The sequence below is a fragment of the Tenrec ecaudatus genome, chromosome 7 (assembly GCF_050624435.1).
Source record: "Tenrec ecaudatus isolate mTenEca1 chromosome 7, mTenEca1.hap1, whole genome shotgun sequence".
NCBI lineage: Eukaryota > Metazoa > Chordata > Mammalia > Afrosoricida > Tenrecidae > Tenrec > Tenrec ecaudatus.
In genome coordinates, this window is record NC_134536.1 from 116,601,415 (window position 1) to 116,621,307 (window position 19,893).

The 19,893-nt window shown below is 39.4% G+C and overlaps 1 pseudogene; it reads left to right on the plus strand.

Annotated features, from left to right (window-relative positions):
- Window positions 1-5,748: 5,748 nt before the first annotated feature.
- Window positions 5,749-11,775, plus strand: LOC142452469 (putative nucleoside diphosphate kinase; annotated as a pseudogene).
- The last annotated feature ends 8,118 nt before the right edge of the window (window positions 11,776-19,893 follow it).

Below are 19,893 nucleotides of genomic sequence, written 5' to 3' on the forward strand. Positions count from 1 at the left end.
ACTGGCTTCCACCACATGTCTCGTGGGTGATGGTGAGCACTTCAGTGTGGGCACTGGGATGGTAAGGTATGGTATTTTTAATATGATAACATTTTAATTTGTACCATCTGTTAGAATGATTTCAATATTAAAGAATGGTCCTACAGAGCAGTCCTGTGGATTCATTCAAAACTTATTCCAATTAGCTCTGTCTGTGATTGCAAGTGAAAAAATATCCAACTTGAATTAACATAGGCAAAAAATGCTTGCTATCTAACAGAACTGAAATTCTCACTCTCTTGGCTGTACGTCCTTTATTTTATCTGTTAAGCTAAACCTCTCATCTTGGTGTCAAAATAGCTGCAGTGCCTCTTCTTTTATGGTCCAAGCCCATTAGAAACTGTGAGCCTCTTTTTCTCATAGCTCCCATGGAAAGCTAAATGTTCATTCTGGTTATAATGAATACTTCAATATATCATATTTCAGTATGTGAAATAAATAGTGATAGTTTAGGTTGGCATAGGCAATCCAGGTGTTTATCTAATGAGCTCATGGGCAACATGCAGGTCTTTGACAATGGATCTTCATATAAAATTTTTGAGTTATGGTCAGAAGGTGGTGGAATAGAGACCGGGAAAAGTCAGCAATAAATGTGAATAAAGACTGCCTCCGGAGAGGGGGTAATAAGCCGAACAGGAAACAGTTGCTCTAAAAGAGATTTTCTCAGAAGTAAAAGCTGCACTTCTTTGGTGTCACATGAGAAGGTAGATCTTACCAGAGAGAGGAGAAGAGCCTGTTCTCCTTCTCAGAATAGCATTTCTCAGATACATTGAGGGATCCAGGCTACGCAGCCTTATATTTGCAAATCAGAGGAGGGCACTTGAGCAGGGCAAGGAAATAAAAGGTGTGAGGAGCATCAGTACTGGGAAGGTGCCCCTAAGAACTTCACAGAAAACAGCAATGGAGAGCACAAAAGGACTGGGGGAAGACTCATGTGAGTCACTTCTGTCTGTGCTCCCAGAAATTAGTCACTTCAATCACGCATGATGAGAGTCAGGGTAAGATGAATGTTACTGCAATGTGCCTCAGGTTGTATCCACATGATTACAGTGACCAAACAAAAACAAAATCCCATGCACAGTATGTGTAATGCCACTGGAGAAAAAAAATTACAGGGGAGAGAAAACAATAAAGAAACAAGGGAAAGAGGGATGTAGATTAAACTATCTTAGCGGATTGTGCCTTGGAAAATAAGGAGGACAAAAAGGTGGATTCTTCTTGAGCCCCAGTATTAAATAACGTAAAACCAAGAAGTAAATACAAGGTTTTTATCTAGGTAAGTATTTTATCTAAATGATCAACATACAATATAGAAAACAACAAACATGTGACTGACTACCTTCTACTCTTTTGAGAATTTAATGAATTAATGAAAGTTTACCAAAAAATGGGCAAATTTATGAGATTCCATAACGGGCAGTGCTTTTTGCAAAAAAAAAAAAAGGAAAAGAAGATGGCACTGAGAGCCCTATACAAATGATATCTACATATACCAATACTCTGAAATTTGAATGTGTGTGTGCGTGTTTTAGATGAGATACACATGGACGGAAGGAAAGCTCCACTTCAAGAAATTAACAGAAGCAGAAAAACAATGGCAGAAATGTCAGCTCATTACCTGACCAAGTTGATCTCTTTATTCAAGGTAGAAATAGGGGTCAAAGGACAATTTAGTAGATTATATCAAAACCAGAATAGTGACATAATGGTTCTGTTTTGGCTGCTAGCTACAAGGTCAGCAGTTCAAAACCACAAGGTGCTCCACTGGAGAAAGATGAGATCCCAGAAAGAGTCCCAGTCTTTGAATCCCACAGGTACAGTTTGACCCTGCCCCAAGGTCTTGCCATGAGTAAGCATTACCTCCATGGCAAAGAGTTTGATTTTTTTAAATTTAAACTCCCAAAACACACCAAAAAAGTGCTCTGTGGTGGGTAAAATCTGCTCTGAGTTGTGATAATTAGAAGTTATAATAGGATTGTTAAAAATATGTCATCCTAGGCAGAAACGCAAGCTCACAGGGAGAAATAAAACCTGAAAATGAGTTTTGAGTGAGATAATCACGATATCAAACATCATGCTCGAAACTAAGTCGTTTTTGCCATGAGTAGCAGAGTATTTTGTGTAACACAATGGTATGATGATATTATACATTCAGTTTAGAAATGACTATGGCAGCCAGTGAAAGATGAAAATAAATATTTGTTTAGAAAAATTATTGTTATTATCTTACAGAGAGTATTTCTAAGGCCTGAAGGAGGATATGCCAGTAGGAACAGAGGGAGAATGAATAAGAAATGTGATTTCAAAGTACAATAAATCAATCATATTGCAAGTGAAAAGAGAAGGGGGGAAATATTCTGTAATTTCTTCCTTGGGCTTTGAGGGGAAAGTTACAGAAGCCGTCAGAAGAAAGAAATTTTAGTGTAGAAAGAGGACCTTTTGGTATGGGCCATTGAACATCAAAGAGACAGTGAAACACCCAAACACAGGTGGCGAAAAGGCTCAGCTGCTACAGAAACGGCCCTTCTCCCTGGTGTCTCACAGACCATCCTCCTCATCTGAGGCCACAGACATGAATGCTGTGCTGACTTCTATTTAGCATAAGAATTGCTCTAGAGATTGATCTTTTTTGTTGTTGTTGAAGGTTTTTTTAAAAAATATTTTTAAAACATTTTATTAGGGACTCATACAACCCTTATCACAATTGGTCTTCAAACTTGGACCTTTTTCTTATGTGTAAACTCCATTTAGGTTAGCTACCTGTTTTGATTAGTGCAGCTCTTTATCTAAAACATTAGTTGTTTAAACTCGCTCTTTTTAGTTTGTCTGTTTTCATTTACACGCATACTTGTTGGTAAATTGTTTACAGTAAATTTTGTTGACCGTTGAGGTTTTGGATAAGTCGGATCACCATTTTCTTGAGCATGCAGGTATTTTCTCATTTACAAATGGGCATTTCTCTTTGGCATCCATTAAGTTTTTTCCCAGATCTTGGCCTCTGTCAACTATGAAAAAAATCAACTTGGTTTCTATTAGACCAACTAAAAATGGTTCCACAGAGAGTGATTGTATGATTACCAAGCACATCTGATGTTAAATGTCATAAAAGTGCGGCATGATTATCTCTATTGCTGTTTGCTAATTAAGATAGAGAGGGCTGGGATTTTAAAAATCTTTTTATGGGGGCCTGGTACAACTCTTATCACAATCCATACATTCATCCATTGTGTCGAGCACATTTGTACATTTGTTGCCATCATCATTCTCAGAACAAAGGCTCAAGTAGAGGGTTGGGATTTTATAAACAGCAAGTCATAGCTGAAGAGTCTGCATATGGAAGGTGGTGTTTCGCCTGGTGAAGGGGTGTTCGTGAAGCTGTGGACCCCTGCATTCTTGTCTTTGCTGGTCAGTAACAGCCATCTTCCCAGCTGTCACCTTTCCTGCTACCATACGTTTTAGGAGCAGATCCTAGGAAGCTTCTACAATGTATGGTAGCAAACTCACTCTTTTAAGACATCTTCCTTCAGCCCTAACATTCTGCTTTCCCTGTGGCTGACAAAGCTTCATTCAATCGGTTCCACAGGTACTTTGAAATCTAGGCTTCCACTCTAGGTCATGATGAGGTCGAGATATTTTTTTCTAAGTGTGAGATGATCTAATTAGAACATACTATCCATATTAGTTAAAAAGGGACAGGGACAAGGGAACAGCGAGTGGTTCAAAACCAGAGGAGGGAGGGGAGGGGAGGACTGGAAGGGAGTGACCAAGAGCAAGGTAACTGAGAGGAACTACTGAATCCAGAATGAAGGCTAAACATGGTAATGGGTCGGGAGGAAAGCAAAAGGAAATAGAGGAAAGGAGTAGGAGGCAAAGTGCATACAGAGAAGCCTAAATACAGACATGTACATATGTAAATATATTTATGATTATGGGGGCAATTGATTTATATGCATATATTTATAGGTTCAGTAGTAGGGTAGCAGATGGACATTGGGCCTCCTCATGCATAATCCCCCAATACAATAGCACCTTGACCTGCTAAACAGCCATTGCAGGATACCCATCTTCCCGACATGATCACTGAAGACAGACGTGTGTGTAAGCAAATATGATGAAGAAAGCTGATGGTGCCCGGTTAGCAAAAAAAGATATAGCGTCTGGGGTCTTAAAGGCATGAAGGCAAATAAGCGGCCATCTAGCTCAGAAGCAACAAAGCCCACAGAGAAGAAGCACACGGCCTAAGCGAATACAAGGTGTTGAATGGACCATGTAGCAGATACAAAGGAACAAAAACAATCATTGTGTGATCACCTTCCTCACATAATCGCTGAAGACGAAGGTGTGCATAAGCAAGTGTGGTGAAGAAGGCTGATGGTGCCCGGCTACTGAGAGATATAGCGTCTGGGGACTTAAAGGCTTGAAAGCAAACAAGCGGCCATCTAGCCCAGAAGCAACCAAGCCCACACGGAAGCAGCACACCAACATAGGTGACCATGAAGGACAGAGGAGACCAGGTCTCCAACATCAAAGGTGGGTGGTGGTGAGAATCACATCACCGTGAAAGAGGGGGAGTGCATGATGGGGACCCAATGCCCACCTGTAGAGAGCTGAACACCCCTTCCAGAGGGGTAGTGAGGAGGAGATGGGCCACTCAGGGTTCAGTGTAGCAATAATGAAACTCAAAACCTTCCTCTAGTTCCTGAATGCTTCCTCCCCTCCCAATCATCATGACCCCAATTCTACCTTGCCTTGTGGACCTGGTTATACCAGAGGATGTACAGCGGTGCAGTGGGGATCTGGAGGCACAGGGAATCTAGGACAGACGAACCCCTCAACACCAGCAGTGGGAGTGGTGACACCAGGAGGGAAGGGCATGTAGAAAGGGAGAACCGATCTCGGAGATCTATGTGTAACCTCCTCTCTGGGAGATGAGCAATGGGAGGCGGGCAAGGGGAGACGCCGGGGAGTGTAAGATAAGGTATAATAATTATTTATAAACTATCAAGGGACCAGGGGTGGGATCGGGGAGGGAGGGGGGTTGGGGGAAAAAAGGGAAACCGAGCTGATTCCAGGAACCCAAGTGGAAGGTGAATTATGAGAGTGATGAGTGCAACGAATGTACAAGGGTGCTTTGCTCAATTGATGTATGTACAGATTGTGATAAGAGCCTTATGAGCCCCAATAAAAGATTTTTTAAAAAAAGGGAGAATGGGTTCTATATTTTTCTAGCCAATGGTATCCAAAATTTTTGCATTAGTTATACATAAGATTGTGGGAAGTGTTTGCTTTACCTTTTTTATACATGCTCTCTACTGCTGCTAATTTTGAGTAGATGCTACAGAATTTACAGAATGCTACAGAAATTAATTTATCTCATGAATTGTGAAAATGTTTTTAGCACTGAGAACAATGTATCTATGAAAGAGATATAAAGCAAACAGGGAAAGGGAAAATGGGGGCATAGGAGTGTAAAATAATGATTATATTGGGAAGATTAAAATTAAAAACCTTGTTCTATGTGAATGCACAGTATATGCACAGGATTATAGCTAGAATAAAAAGCCTAACTTCAAGTTAATTGAGCTATTTTGTAAATCTGTGTTTAGTGTACGTTTTAGAGAGCTAATGCCTTTCCTCTGTGGTTTCCTCGCACAATTACAGCATTGATTAAAATGTTAAAAGGTTTATTGCCTTTTGTTTCTAGCTGCGATGAACGAACTAGATGCTGTTGGTACTGAAGGTTGGCTCCTATCCATAGCATCCCCAGGCTCAACAAAAAATGCAGTTCTGTCTCCAGCCAATCTCGATTTCCTTGTTGCAGCTGTGTCAATCCAACTCCTTGCAGGGCTTCTTTTTTATCATTAACCTGTCCTTTATCAAACATGATGTCCTTTTCCAGAACTGGCCTTTCCTAATCGGATGATTGAAGTAAAGGAGACAGTCTTACCATCCTCGTCATCCTCACCTGGGAATATTCGGGTGTCATTCTCCAAGACAGATTTGTCTCTTCTTTTCCTGTAAAGTCTACAGTACTTTCGTTACTCTTTGTGACCCCTACCATAACTCAAAGTCAACAATTCTCCTGGGTCTTCCTTCTGCATTGCCCCCCCCCCCCGCCTCCTTCTTTTTTAAAACATGCCCAGGAGCTGATTGAAAACACAATGGGTTGGATCAGGCATACCTTAGTCCTCAAGTGATGTATTTCTTTTACACCATTGAAAGAGAATTTTGGGAATCAGTTTTGCCCAATGCAACACGTCACTTGGTTTCTTGGTTGCTGCTTCCATGGGTGTTGATTATGTATCCAAGTATAGAAATACTTGAAAAATTCAGTCTTGTTCTTTGTTCATCATGATGCTGCCTATTGGCCCAACTGTATTTTTGTTTTCTTTTTGTGCTTTTGCTAAGCTAGAAATCCTAACTGGAACAGAAATTTTCATCCAAATTTCACAGGTGTATAAGGCTATTGAAAATACCATGGCTTAGGTCAGCGGACCTTTGTCTTTAAGGTGACATACATGCTCTTCAACCTTTTGTTTTAATTAAATACTTTTATTGGGGGCTCTTACATCTCTTATCACAATCCATATATTCATTGTGTCAACCACTTTTCACATATGCCACAATCTTTTTCAAAGCATTCTCTTTTCTCTTGAGCCCCTAATATCAGCTCCCTATTTCTTTCCCCTCCCTCCCCTACCCACTCTCCCTCATGAACCCTTGATAAGTTATAGATTATATTTTCATATCTTACATCGTCCTCTGTCACTCCTCACCCACTTTTCCATTGTTCATCCCCCTGGGAGGGGGCTCTAGATTGATCCTTGTGATTGGTTCTCCCTTTCTCCCCCGACCCTCCCCTAATCCTCCTGGTATCTCTACTCTCATTGTTCCTGAGGGGTTTATCTATCCTGAATTCCCTGTGGCTCTTCAACATTTTTAAGAAGTCTCATGCAGTAGATTTTCCTAATTCAATATGCCCTTTGCTTTCTTGATCGGAGCTTTCATGAGCAATGACTACAGACCCAAGGTAAAAATCCAAATGAACTATTATCTAGTCGATTCTGATGCATAATGACCTTGTAGTATGGCAAGAACTTCCCTGTGGGGTCTTAGGCTGTAAATCATTACAAGAGCAGAAAGGGTCTATTTCCCCCGTTGAAGACAATGGTAGTTGGATCTGCTAGGCTGTGGTTAGCCGACCAATGTGTTACCCACTGTACTAAATGAAATCCTTGACAACTTCAATCTTCCCTTCACTTACCAGGCTGTTGTCTCTTGGTCTAGTGGTGAGGATTTTTATTTTCTTTACATTGAATTGAAATTCATACTGAAGACTGCAGACTTTAATTTTCATCAAATCTTCATCACTTTCAACAAGTAAGGATGTGTCATCTGGGTATTGCTGGCCGTTCATGAGTCTTCCCCTAATCCTTATGCCACATTGTGCCTCATATATTGTAATCCAGCTCCTTGGCTTATTTCCTCAGCCAGATGGAATAAGAATGATTAAATGATGTAAACCTAATGTACACATTTCCTGGTTTAAAAACACGTTTTAAAATTCATGCTTAACTATTAAAGTTTTCTGTGCCTGGCTTTTGGCAGATGTCCAGAATTGCTCTCCAAGTCCTCAGTGGCAGCTTCCACTTCTACTTTACTGTCGGCCAGCACTTCCATAGACTAGCTTCTTTGTAGTATTCTCAGTTAGATCTAGGAATATCAAGCACCCTGCTGCTGTCCCTATGATGTCCTGGTTTCTTTCCCTTCCTCTTGGCAAAACAGAAAGAAGTAAAAATTATGCAGCAGCATGAAGCTTTTGGTCTGAATAAAACTCTGTGATTGTCTTTTTCCAACCAGCAATTTCTCTAGCAGACAGCTTCTAAATTGCCTTAAGCTCCTATCCCAGTAGATATGCTAGATGCTTACCAATTAATTTAAGCTGAATGGGCCTTTAGCAACTCTCATTCACAGAATTAAATCTCAGTGCTCTGTAGACTTGAAAAGACTATGCCTTCCAAAAGATGTATAACATTTTACAACCTGGGTAAGGTTTGTGAGCGGATTAAAAAACAACTAAACAAAAATCCATGGTTTCTATAATAGAAAATTAAGCCTAGCTATAGTGTAGGGTATTACAAAGATATGTATAAGGAAAATTAGTTGATGGGGAAGTCCAGGTATTAAATGAAATCATTTAACTTTAATAGAATTTAAATGCCTATGGCATATTGAAGCACAAGAAGGTTATCATTTTCCAATGATGCAGGGACCTTTTCTGAATCTTCAAAGATTCAAGGGATAAAATCAGGATTATAAAAGAACAAAGAATCACTTTGGAACTTATAATAATTATAATAGGAGTGTGTTAATATTATAAAAGGCTGAAATTAAAGTTGATTAGAAATATTTGGACTAAGTTCAGCTCTGTGGATACAGAAAGAGAAATTATAGAAATTATAGAAATTACTCATCTACCAGCTATTATCACACTTACTGAAAATCTGTTTGTTTTTTTTTAAAGGAATGAAGTAAGGACTTTCTGTAAGAAAATGAAATATATCTCCTTTGGTAAGTGTTGGGTACTTCTTTATTTACAGTTTTTAAAAACACTACATATACCTTTCTTTAACTTTACATATCTCATTACTTAATCAACATGGTAATGCTCGCAATGGCAGGAAGCCGGCAAATGAGTCAGAGGAAACAATGTCATACGTGAGGTGTTAGCAGTGTCTGAAGGTTTTCCATTAAAATTGAGTACGGAATGGATTGCCTGTTTAACCAAACGGAAACGATTCTCAGACTTACTGAATCAAAATCTTCTTCTGAGGGCCTTATTTTACCTTGCTGTATTTAAAATGCCACAGGTAATTGTAATGTGGAGTTTGTTAATGTAAACCAACTCTTATACTCAAGATTGCAAGTGAAAATTAAAGTCAACGCAAGTTACTCTCACTATATTAAAATACATCAAGTCCTGGCAAAAATTCTTAGTCATATGTTAAAGACTAAGAAGCTCTGTTGGCAGAGTGGATTATGTATTGGGCTGCTAACTGCAAGGTCAGCAGTTCAAAAGCATTAGTCACTCCATGAGAGAAAAATTAGGCTTTCTACTACCATATGGATGGATATACAGTCCCGGAAATCCACAGGGTCCATTCTACTCTGTCCGTAGAGTCCCTCACTCTGAGCCAGAATCAACTCCATCGTGAGTTTATGTTAAAGAATGCCAGAATGAAGCAAAATAAACTATTTTCCCCAGGGTTTCTACAAGATAAATTTGTCCCAGGGTTTCTAGAAGATAAATTTGTGGACCAACTTCTAAAGAAAACTGACACTTACTTATCCAGACTAATAGGTTACACACCAAACTCAGCTCCAGAAGTTTGTCTCCCAGTGCTGCACAGCCCAAGCTAATATCAGACAAAATCCTGGGTCACTGACCAGTTCTTCCCTTTGAAACTGACTTTTAAATCTTCAAGCCTAAGTACTTCCTTGACCTCCCTGTTGAGATACCATTCAATCTCTGTCAAGGTGATGCTCTTCTTGACAGCAGAAGGCCTCATTCACTTCACTTTGCCTGATCAATAGTTTTATGTTTAAATTTGTTTGGTTGGTGAGTATCATATATTTTACACAAATCATAGATTGAGTAACAAAATGAGACAATAAAATAATTTGAATGTGAGGCAAACACAACCAAGGTGTGGTGCTTTGAATTAACCTGATACTTGGCAAGTTTTTCCTACCTTAAGATTTTGTTCTTGTGCAAATTCTAAAAGGGCCTTTAACTTCAATGTCACAGGACTTCCTGATTTAATCCCCTCACATGAATCCCCTCAATTGTGCTTTCTCCTAGTTATTATGCCTAAAATCTTAAATTGTCAGAGCATCATATTATACCAATGAATCTTTGTTGTTGTTGTTTATTTATTTATTTATTATTTTATTAAAAGATCATATTATTGGACCTTCTTACAGGTCTTCTAACAATCCATACATCAATTGTATCAAGCATATTTGTACATATACTGCCATCATTATTTTCGAAACATTTAATTTCTATTGAGTCCTTGGTATCAGCTCTTTTTTCCCCTCCCTCCTCATAAATCTTGATGCTTAGATTTTCATATTGAGGCCATATAGGTTTTGTGCCCACCTATTAGTTTTGAGCCCTGGTGACACTCTTAGGCAAATGTTGTACTGCTAACCTAAAGGTAAGCAGTTCAAATCCACCAACTTCTCCTTGGAAGAAAGATGAGGTTTTTAACCTTTGCAAAAATTACAACCTCCAAAACTCTACACAGGGTTACAGTGAGTCAGATTGGATTCGATGGTTGATTTGGGTTGATATTAATATTTTATGTCATCAATATAAAAGAATTAAACAAAAGAGCTTATCTTTAGGTAAATGACCTAGTTATAACCTTTACCCAAGCCTTTGTCCTCTTCTTGGACGCAACTTATTCTTACACATCTGATACAAAGACAGTTCCATATGACACTAACTTCTAAATGCATACTCAAATTTAATCATAATTTTAAAAAAAATTCTTGATATTATAAGTCTGATCCCATGACCCGAGTCTCAAATAAACAAACAAGTAAATAAATACTCTAATGAATAAAAGTGACTTATGAGGCTTGAAATTTGAAGAGTATGTTTAAATATCTTCTAAATGAGGAGTACATTTGGCAGAATGGTATAATCTGAGAATCCAGAAGAAAACCAAGAATCAGAATAAGCCTCCTAGTGATGTCCCAAATAAGATAAATAAAATTATTTTATAAAATTAATTTTTACCCAAATAATTTCATTTTTTCCTTTGTTGCTGGAGAGTAACTTCTACAGCCTTGGACTGTCTCTTGTATTTGGTGCGTCTTTGCCATACTAGAAGATCCAACAAATGATACCACTCTAACCTGCTAAGAAAGATTTAAGGGGAAAAAAAGGCAGCTTACTACCACTGTGTGGTTCTGAATGATAGCAGGAGGTCTCATTTTTCTCTCATGGAGAGGCTGTTGTGTTTGAACTAGTGACTCTTCCCCATACTTAACCCACAGAGATAACAGAGCTCGTTTTGGTGAAGGAAGGAGGCTGAAACTTTAATTTATCCACTTAAGTAATCACGCCTGTGTAATGAAACCTCCATTAAAATTTAACACTCAGCTCACTTGCGCTCCTGATTTGTGATAGACACTGATGCCTAAAAATTAACTCTGTCTGCTCCAGCTCCACGCATTTGGCCGCCTGCTCCCTCGCCACCTGACTCGCATCATGGCCAAAATGAGCACACCTTCATCACCATGAAGTCGCCAGACCGCGTGCTGCAGCACGGCCTGGTGGGCGACATCATCAAGCGCTTTGAGTAGAAGGGCTTCCGTCTGGACATGAAGCTCATTCGGGCCTCCGAGGAACACCTGAAGCAGCACTACATGGACCTGAAAGATCGCCCCTTCTTCCCAGGGCTGGTGAAGTACATGAACTCGGGACCAATTGTGGCCATGGTCTGGGAGGGACTGAATGTGGTGGGCACGGGCCGGGTGATGCTGGGAGAGATCAACCCAGAGGATTCCAAGCCAGGCACCATCCGAGGGGACTTCTGTATTCACGTTGGCAGAAACATCATCCGTGATTCCGTCAAGAGCGCTGAGAAAGAAATCAGCCTCTTGTTAAAGCCAGAGGAACTGGTGGACTACAAGTCTCGTGTCTGTGACTGGATCTACGAGTAAGAGGCAGGCAAAGCAGACCCGTCCCCTGGGCCCGTTGGCACTGTGCCTGTCCTGTGCACAGACAGCTCTTCTTCTGGGGTTGGAAGCAGTAGGATTGATGTCCTGTCTCCTTCCAAAGCACACTGACCAATAAAATAAAGTCTTTGGGGGGAAAAAAAAGCAAAGAAAAGAACGCATTCTTTGAGGCAGGGGAAGCTCAGTTTTGGAAACATTCCTAGACCTCAAACTGTACATCTCTTCTCTATTCTGGTCTGATTTGTAGTCCTTATACTAAGACTATAATCATAATATTTTATAAAGCTCTGTGAGTTTTACTAGTGAATTATTATCAAGCCTAAGAAGCTAGTAGAAACCCATGATGTAGCCGGCACTTCAAATAGTTGAGTATCATAGAGACTTGAGTTTGTGACAGACTTGTGATCTGACTTGTAATGGGAACCCCTGAATGTATAGCAAGGCATAATCTCAGGCATCTTTTGGGCTTCTGAATCGGTGGTCAGTGTTTCAAATCTTGGGCATATTTGCCAATCTATAAGAAGGTATTCTTTAATGTATGAGATATGACCTAGATATAACTCCATATATATAAGTCTTCAAAAAGCAAATTTTCAAAGTAAAAGGATCAGAGATTGGTAGAGGTTCCATGGGGGCAAGAGGAATGTATTGGGCAGAGGAGTTTTTAGAGTGGTGAAATGATTACATATCTACAATATATAACAGTGAATATTTGGCCTCATGCATTTGTTAAAATGTAGGGAGGCTTACAGCACAAAGGGCATACCCTAATGTTTGAAAAAAATAAAGAAAATACAAATCAGAGGTATCCCAAGATGGGATGCAGAATGTGATGAAACAGTGTAATAATTATATTACAAAAAATTAAAACAACTTCATGCAAAAGTGTGGGGGGAAATTTGCTGATGTAAATAACTGGCAATGCCTGAGTCTGTAAATCTAAAAACCAAAGAAACTATACATAAGACTGATTTCTATCTATTAAAGATGTTTCCTGTTGAAATAAATGTTGATGTTGCTATTCATGTGTACTGAAGTTGTACCATTAAATAACGACTGGAGGATGTTTGGAGATGCTTTCTCACAGTTGGAGTATAGTTTACAGGTAAGAAAGTAGAATAGGCTTGAAGGATGCATGTAATCATAAGCTGGAGATCATAAGCATAAGTGATCACTTAAGGACATATATATAAATGCACACCCATTAAGTTAGTGCACATGAATTTATATACAGCTGTCAACTCAGAGGATTTAGAAGCAAGGACACCTCCAAAGTTATGGTTGTCAGGGACAGTACAGCTACATCTCGTTTTCTAACATTAAACCAAGTAAAACAAACCCACTGCCACTCAAGAGACTGAGACACATAGCAAGCTTATAGAGAGTTGCTGAACTTATCTGTGTTTATAGGAGCAGATAGCTTCACATTCTCCTTTACAGCAGTTGATGGATTTAAACAACTGACCTTTCCATTACTGGTCCAACATCTAACTCACAGTGCTGCCACTTATAGTCCTCTGCAGCAAAAGAAGCAGAGCTCTTTGTAGAAAGAGCTGATTAAACTACTGGGTCAGGGAAGATGTTTCTTGTAAATGGCTAAAGAATGTGCTAAAGAACAAATACAAACAAAAATAATGAGACACCAAATGGAATAACTCACATTGGCCAAAGCAAGAAAAATTTGAGCAAAGATATATATTTATATACTATATAATATATATCAGATTATAACTCAAAGTTTTAAATAAATATTGATGAGTCCATCCTGATATAAACATATAAACACTCAAATAAATAAATGAAGGGGAGAAGGGACAAATAATCTCATGTAGGAAAATTTTTCATGTACAGAGATATTTGTATCTCAAAAGGTGAAGCATAACCCCAATTCCTTAAGTGTTGCTGCACATATTGATCCTTTTCTGAAAATAATACTTGGAAAGGGAGGTAGAGAGAGAGACGTTACAGTGCAGAAACCTGACAAACACTATCTCAGACAGATGATCAATCTCAAGAACAACAGTGAAAAGTCATATAAAGAGTATGTAACCTTGATGTAATATCACAAAATGGTCTTTAGATCCTGTAGTTTCCCTCCCCAAGCCCTTTACCTTAATCCACCCATGAGGGAAATGTTAGAAAAACCCCAACTGAGTGACATACTTCAAATAGCTGACTCATTATTCTCAAAATTAGAAAGTTTGTCAAGGCAAAGGGAAACTAAGAAACTCAGTAAAGCAGAGTCTAAAAAGAAATGATGGCTAAATGAAATGTTTGCACAGAGGAAACCCTGGGACAGAAAATTAAAACAAAACGACATTAAAAAAATGAAGAAAATCTCAATAAAGCTTGACCTTTAGGGAATGTTCAACCATCAATATTAGTTTATTAACTGCAGTGAATGCATCACACCAATGGAACATATTACTAGTAGGGGACATGGAGTGCATGGTTTATGGGAACTCTCTTTATCAGATGGTCTGTATTTCTGCATTTATATACTTACAAATATATTTTTCTCTATTTTTCTAAAAATCTAAAACTTCCACAACTCCTAAAACTCCCACAATTCCTGAAACTTCATTAGTTTAGAAAAATATTCAGGCTTCTTAAACTACTCAATTCTATACTCTAGAATAGTGAGAATTTTTGCATATTGGATATCCGAAAATACATTTGAAGATCTAACAGGAGCAGATTAGTGGACCTATTATAGAAGAGGCACCATTCTTTTCACTCCTCACTTATCTCAGTGAAAAACTTTCATACACATCTTCTCAATGCACTATGTACTTTCATTCATTGATCCTTAAAATAAGCAGAGAAGGTTGTTATGACAGGTGTTATTAATCTAACTTTACAGGTGATGAAACAATGTGAAAGAGATCAATGTATTGCTTAAGAAGCTCCAGTGACAGGTGACATTGTGGCTATTATCCTCATTCTTTGACTTGCCTTTAGAGCGATTTCGTTCTGTTGCCAGCTTGTATATATCTCTATATTAAAATACAATATTATGATCTACAGTACCTAACACTTGCATTTATATTTTTACAGATATAATTTAGTGAACCACGTCATTAATGCATTTCTACCAACTAGACTTTAATAGTCTAAGTAATCAGAAAAAAGACTCATAAATCTTCATATCATTGGACCCAATTTTTAAACATCATTTTATTGGGGGCTCTTACAGCTCATATCACAATCCATATGTACATCCATTGTGTCAAGGACATTTGTACATATGTTGCCATCATTATTTTCAAAACATTCTCTTTCCACTTGAGCCCTTGGTATTAGCTCACTGCCCCCCTTTCCCCCCACTCTCCCTCATGAACCATAGATAATTTATAAATTGTTATTTTTTCATGTCTTACTCCAACCACTGTCTCCCTTCACCCATTTTTCTGTTGTTTGTTCACCTGGGAGGGCTTATATGTCAATCATTGTGATTAGTTCCCCCTTTCTCCCCCTAAATTCCCTTACCCTCCTTGTATCACTACTCTTATTGGTCCTGAGGGGCTTATCTGTCCTGGATTCCCTGTGTTTCTATCTCTTATCTGTACCTGTGTACATGCTTTGGTCTAGCCGGATTTGTAAGGTAGAATTGGAGTTATGATATTTGGGGGGTTTGGGGAAGGAGCATTAAAGAACGAGAGGGAATTTGTATGTTTCATTGGTGTTATACTGCTCCCTAACTGGCTGGGATACATATGTTAGCCAACTAAAAAGGAGGGGAAACGAAAGATTAAAAAAACAAACAAACACATGTGAACAGGACATTAACCCACACAAGGGGATGCTATTGTTTATATCTCCACAGGAGAGGGATATATGGACCAGATTTCAACCTGGTGTACCAAGATGAGAATGCAACATACTGGCATGAAGCAGGGCACCAACAGAGAGGTCTGTGGGGCTGGCCCCAATCCCAACCACATAGAAACCCACCTCCCCCTACCTCAGAAGAATGCACTTCAGACAACACTGAAACTACAACTCAGGGAGAGGGGTGCTTCTGATCAGAGCACAGAGGAGCAAACGAAGAGGGAAGGAGAGAGAGTGGAGCACATCCTGGCCCACCAAGCCAAGAGGATGATACTCCTGCTAGAGGACCCAATGCACAGAGATGGCCACAGAGCCGGCTCCACCTCGAGACATGACATCCCATTGACCCATAGTGCTACAGGGGACAATCCTGGGACACAGTGTGGGACTTGTGCCCAAGTTGACCCCACCACATCGGGGGGAAACACCAAGGGCATGCACCAGAGCAGCAAGGTGAGCAAAGCAATGAAGTCCCTGAGGAATACCAAAAATGGACTTTGGGGCCAGGATGTAGCATCTCATCACACTTGAATGCAAAACACTCAGAAAGGTCCACAAACAAACCTCCAACTATTTATAGGCTTTTCTTTTGTTGTTTTTCTTTGCTTTGTCTTGTTTTTATGCTTATTATTGTCTCTACATGTCTATCTAGATAAGATAGCAGGATAAACCATCCAGAGGAGAAAGCAATGGGACCCATGGTTCTGGGGGGAGAGGGGGAGGTCAGGAGGGGGAAAGAAGGGGTTGCCAACAAACCCAGAGACAAGGGAATAGCAAGTGACCTAAAATCAATTTCAAGGAAGGCACAGGACGCCTGGTGGGGCTTGATCAAGGGCAATGTAACTGAGAAGAATTACTGAAATCCAAATGAAGGCTGAACATGATAGTGGGAAAAGAGGAGAGTCAAAGGAAATGGAGGAAAGAAGTAGGGGGCAAAGGACAAAGGACATTTATAGAGGTCTAAATACTAGCATGTACATATGTAAATATATTTATATATAATGAGAGGGAAATAGATCTATGTACATATATTTATATGTTAAGTATTATGTCAACAGATAGACAGAAGGCTTCCACTCAAGTACTCCCTCAACTCAAGAATACTTTGTTCTAGTAACCTGATATTCTATGATGCTCATCTTCCCTGACATGATCAATGAAGACAAAATGAGTGCATAAGCAAATTTGGTGAAGAAAGCTGATCGTTCCTGGCTATCAAAAGATATAGCATCTGGGATCTTAAAGACTTCAAGGTTAATAAACGGTCATCTAGCTGAGAAGCAACAAAGTCCACATGGAAGAAGCACAGCAGCCTATGCGATCATGAGGTATCAGTGGGTTCAGGTATCAGGTATCAAAGACCCAGAATTTAAAAAATCATATAGATACAAATGACATGGGAGGCAGAGTGGAGACCCAAAGCCCACCTGTAGACAACAGACCCAATTTATATTCTACAAGTGTATCTGAATATATATATAAAATATACAGGCTTTTGATAAAATATTCTCTTCTGTATTTTCTAAAACAAAAATCTAGACATTGTATATCAATTTAATAAAATCCAGGAACATATTTAAAAAGGAATGGCTTTCATATGTGTAAGACTTAATTGAGTCTACTGACAACCAAAGTTCCTCCGTGATTGCTCTGAGCCACCCTCTAACGTTCTGCCCTAAGGCTGACCCTGAAAAACAATCTGCACAATGTACCATTGTCAGAAACCAGCACACCAAGGATGATGATGACCACAAAGAAATCAGAGAACCACAACCATGACGACCAAATATGATTATCTGGAGTTCACATGATGCCGAAATAAACTTTGCTGTTTGTCACCACCTGGCCCAATGACTGAATTGAGTCTCTTCTCCCCAACTCACAATATGAAGAAAATATTCTAGACTTGAAAATTCTAATGTACAGTAGAACCCTGGACCTTGACCCTAATTCATTCCAGAAGGAGCATCGAGCTTGATGCAGTCAAGAACCAAATCAATTTTTCCCATAAGAAACAACTGAAAATTGATCAATCCATCCTCAACCAAAAAGTTTCTACTCTAACCCTGCCTTTTTATACAAAACATTACACAGAAATTTCAAATAAATAAGCTCAGAGCTAAATAATATAATTTAAATAAGAAACACAAGCTTAAAAAAGTTAACAACTACAGGATGGCCCACACCTTGATAATGATGAGGATCTGGATCTGTGGGCAAGGACGTGGAGAGGAGGGATGGAGAGAGCCATTGATTGTTTGGACCGGGGATCCCCTTCCATCAAATCAACTGGTAGCTGCTTTTCAGGAGTTTTGTTTTGTTTTGATTTCATCACCCCTTTGTCTGTTTTCACTAGGACCTGTCCAACTTCATCTTTAAAAAAATCTAATGTACACAGTTAACCAGGTCCTTGCCAGGATGATTCTTTTCGAAAAACTCTTAAGACCCAGGTGTTTTTTCATCTAAAAACAGTACAAAAAGCCACAAAAACTAAAAAATATTATAGCAAAACGCTTGGAACACGGCCGCAAAAGGCTTAAACAACGTGGACTAAGAAGGTCAACTAATGGAAACACAAACTGCTTTGTTTACAAAAATCACACGTGTCGTGTCGGATTCCCATGGTTTGTTCGAGTTCCGATGCTTACTTTTCTCGACATTTCGGTCGAAATCCGATTCTGTGGCGCACTGGTGCGGTCAAGTACCAGGGTTCTAGTGTATTACATCGCTCTTTCTTGATTGAGTCGACATTTACCCATTGAATGTTCTTTTGTATTAACCCTGGGCCCACCCTGTGAAGTCTGAAAACAACATGCATCTTTGTCCTACATCAACACGTACATAAAACATGCTTTCATTTCTTAAATATTCTCTGTTTGTCTAAGTCTCCTTTGTGTTCCTAAGTGTTCAATAGCAAGATCTGTAGGGATGATGAAGAGTGTGAGTATCACAGTTCACAATGTCTGCGTCAGACAATACACAGAAGGCACGGATTTGCTCCATTATCCCCGGGAAACTTTAAGCGGGGATAGCGGAAGCTTCTCGAGGCGAGTGTGGAGAGGAAACTTGGGTAGCATTTGTCAGCTGCAGTGGGTACATATGACCATAGCTGATTTCAAGCTAACAATGTGAAGCCACTGAACAGCAAATTGAGAAGAGATGGGTGCAAACTGCTCTCATGGGCCTTTTTCAATCAAACAATGCACACCATGTCTTCTATCTGTTATATGGTTTTAATTTACTTTCCTGTGTTTTACTTTAGGAGGTGTTAAGTTTCAGTTTGTTATACCTACAATGAATTATAAAATTTCAAATGTACCACGATGCTCTGTGACAGATCAGACCTATGCAAAATCATCATCATAGCCTATCTTTCTTAAATATTATCTTGTCTTTATTAATAGAGCCATTTGTGTTATTTGCAATCACACAGAATTGTTTACCTGTACAGACTGTGTGGACAATTACAATACTTCATCAAATTTACATTTGCTGCTGCTAACCCATGTCCTTTTGTAACTTTGTCTCTCTTTTTTTCGCTACTACATCAGACTCATCCAACTATGATTTATAGAATTCTCTAGATTTTTCCAGGAGATATACCGGTATATATCTCCAAACCGGTATAATCCAGTAGGAGTAACCCATTTGATTTAACACAATACACACAAAATCTGGAGACACACATTCAGACTTTCGCAGTGTCAGGAATTCAAACAAGACATGGAAGGTACAGATTCCATAATCCCCAGGACCTCTCCTGGAACGTTTGAAGGCTAGACCTTAGGAAACTTCTCAAGGTTTGTTCGCATGCTTGGCAGTAGATTCTGTCAAGGACTAATTCAAACGTCACTAGGAATCTCTACATGTGACCATTTCCAGCCCTCCAGCTTTCCTTACAGCCCAGTGGGTGGATGCTGAAATTATCTAGAAAACCTGGGGACAATGAGTTTCTGTTAATTCTCATTCCTGCCAGCGGGTCAATGCTGCCATCAGCCCCCTGTGGGTTTCCAAACTGTTAACTGTTTACAGGAAAAGAAAGCTCAGTCTTTCTCCCTCAGCGCTGTTGGTGTTTTTGAACTTCCGACCAGACGATCACAGCCCCAAGCATAACCACTATCCCACCCTTTATGTTCATTGGTGAGGCACAATTTAGAAATGGAATGAAGTGGTTACACAACTTGGAAGAACAGACTTTATGAGTGGGAGACCCTGCACAAACGTGTGCCCGCATGCAGTAGGACACTCACTACCTTGCCTTCGAGGACCAAG